Here is a 2,961-nt window from a genome sequence, read left to right on the forward strand (position 1 = left end):
GAACCAATACTCAGACATACTGCACACTTCACATCACACAACCACCATATGGACAATACACACAGGCTAGTACACATCCATTGGCCTGTAGGCCTATAAGGTAAAATGACTGGAGTCAACAGCATCAACTGGGTAATGAGGCATCCACCTGATTTCACTTCGAATAATGTATGGACCTCCCTTCCATCTTATATAGTGCAAGTGAACAGCAAACCTGGTTTCACAAACAAATAAAGCAACACCTCATGGCACAACGCCTCTCCCCCATGTGACCTACTTGTTGCGTGTATGTACTGACATGTACTGTACTTTTTATATATTTTTTATTTGAACCTTTATTTAAATAAAGTCAATGTATGTGTAACGGATAGATGCACACATACACACTACATGTTCATGTTTTTAAATGTATGTAAATTGTAAAGTGTTTTGCCCGTAATGTCTTTTTTTGTTATGTGTCGGGCCCCAGTAAGACTAGCTGTTGCCATTGGAACCGGCTAATGGGGATCCTAATAAATGAAATCAAATCAAATGGAAAGACAGGAAAGGGGAAATGGGGGTTTCTAATTGGAAAGTCTGGAAATTATCAAATCTGTTTCAAATGGCAGCCGAGATAAGATCTCAAAGGACCTTATATCTATATAAATAAATAAATAAATATATATCTATACAGTGGGGGGAAAAGTATTTAGTCAGCCACCAATTGTGCAAGTTCTCCCACCTAAAAAGATGAGAGCGGCCTGTAATTTTCATCATAGGTACACTTCAACTATGACAGGCAAAATGAAAAAAAAAATCCAGAAAATCACATTGTAGGATTTTTAATGAATTTATTTGCAAATTATGGTGGAAAATAAGTATTTGGTCAATAACAAAAGTTTATCTCAATACTTTGTTATATACCCTTTGTTGGCAATGACAGAGGTCAAACGTTTTCTGTAAGTCTTCACAAGGTTTTCACACACTGTTGCTGGTATTTTGGCCCATTCCTCCATGCAGAGCTCCTCTAGAGCAGTGATGTTTTGGGGCTGTTGCTGGGCAACACAGACTTTCAACTCCCTCCAAAGATTTTTTATGGGGTTGAGATCTCGAGACTGGCTAGGCCACTCCAGGACCTTGAAATGCTTCTCACGAAGCCACTCCTTCGTTGCCCGGGCGGTGTGTTTGGGATCATTGTCATGCTGAAAGACCCAGCCACGTTTAATCTTCAATGCCCTTGCTGATGGAAGGAGGTTTTCACTCAAAATCTCACGATACATGGCCCCATTCATTCTTTCCTTTACACGGATCAGTCGTCCTGGTCCCTTTGCAGAAAAACAGCCCCAAAGCATGATGTTCCACCCCCATGCTTCACAGTAGGTATGGTGTTCTTTGGATGCAACTCAGCATTCTTTGTCCTCCAAACACAATGAGTTGAGTTTTTACCAAAAAGTTATATTTTGGTTTCATCTGACCATATGACATTCTCCCTATCTTTTTCTGGATCATCCAAATGCTCTCTAGCAAACTTCAGACGGGCCTGGACATGTACTGGCTTAAGCAGGGGGACACGTCTGGCACTGCAGGATTTGAGTCCCTGGCGGCGTAGTGTGTTACTGATGGTAGGCTTTGTTACTTTGGTCCCAGCTCTCTGCAGGTCATTCACTAGGTCCCCCCGTGTGGTTCTGGGATTTTTGCTCACCGTTCTTGTGATCATTTTGACCCCACGGGGTGAGATCTTGCGTGGAGCCCCAGATCGAGGGAGATTATCAGTGGTCTTGTATGTCTTCCATTTCCTAATAATTGCTCCCACAGTTGATTTCTTCAAACCAAGCTGCTTACCTATTGCAGATTCAGTCTTCCCAGCCTGGTGCAGGTCTACAATTTTGTTTCTGGTGTCCTTTGACAGCTCTTTGGTCTTGGCCATAGTGGAGTTTGGAGTGTGACTGTTTGAGGTTGTGGAGGTTGTCTTTTATACTGATAACAAGTTCAAACAGGTGCCATTAATACAGGTAACGAGTGGAGGACAGAGGAGCCTCTTAAAGAAGAAGTTACAGGTCTGGTTTTCCACCATAATTTGCAAATAAATTCATTAAAAATCCTACTATGTGATTTTCTGGATTTTCTTTTCTCATTTTGTCTGTCATAGTTGAAGTGTACCTATGATGAAAATTACTGGCCTCTCTCATCTTTTTAAGTGGGAGAACTTGCACAATTGGTGGCTAACTAAATACTTGTTTGCCCCACTGTATAGAGAGAGAGGAGAGCGATTTATATGTATACATAAATATATATATATATAAAGAGAGAGAGAGAGAGAGAGAGAGAAAAGAGGAGGAACAAGACCCATGAACAGACCAAAGGTTTATAGGGCCATGAACTGCATGATAGATATCTTCTCCTCCTGGTAATAAAAGCGGCCAGATTGTGTGTTTCATCTACTCACCTTCTCAAGCCAGTCACACTGTTACTGCCCTCCCTTTAATGGGGTAATCTTCCCTGCAGCTTTAATGACTGCCCAGCTAACAACTCAAGGGGAGAAATATATTTTTTGTGATGTTACCCGTAATGTTCCCCTAATGTTTGAGTGTGCAGCTTTCTGTTAGTTAGGGGAACATTCTATCTATGTTAGAAAAAACCTACTGAGAACCTTGTAGGATATTTTGGCATTAGAGTTGGAACATTCCCCTTGATGTAAAACAGAACGTACCCAGAATGTGGTTACCATGTTCTCAGAATATACAATATGAAGACACATTTTAGACACGTTTTATGGGAACGTTGCAAGAACATTCACGTGTCCAGTTTTCTGTGGGTTAGGAGAATATTCCATCAACATCCCACCAAACATACACAGAACATGGTTGCCTTGTCCTCAGAACACAAGATATTTATGTTCCAGACAAGTTTCATGGGAACGTTGCAAGAAAATTCCCTGTGTATCAGTTGTCAGGACGTCACCTAAAGGAACCAAAGAAACAT

The sequence above is a fragment of the Oncorhynchus mykiss genome, chromosome 20 (assembly GCF_057628025.1).
Source record: "Oncorhynchus mykiss isolate SJ-2025 chromosome 20, ASM5762802v1, whole genome shotgun sequence".
Taxonomy (NCBI): domain Eukaryota; kingdom Metazoa; phylum Chordata; class Actinopteri; order Salmoniformes; family Salmonidae; genus Oncorhynchus; species Oncorhynchus mykiss.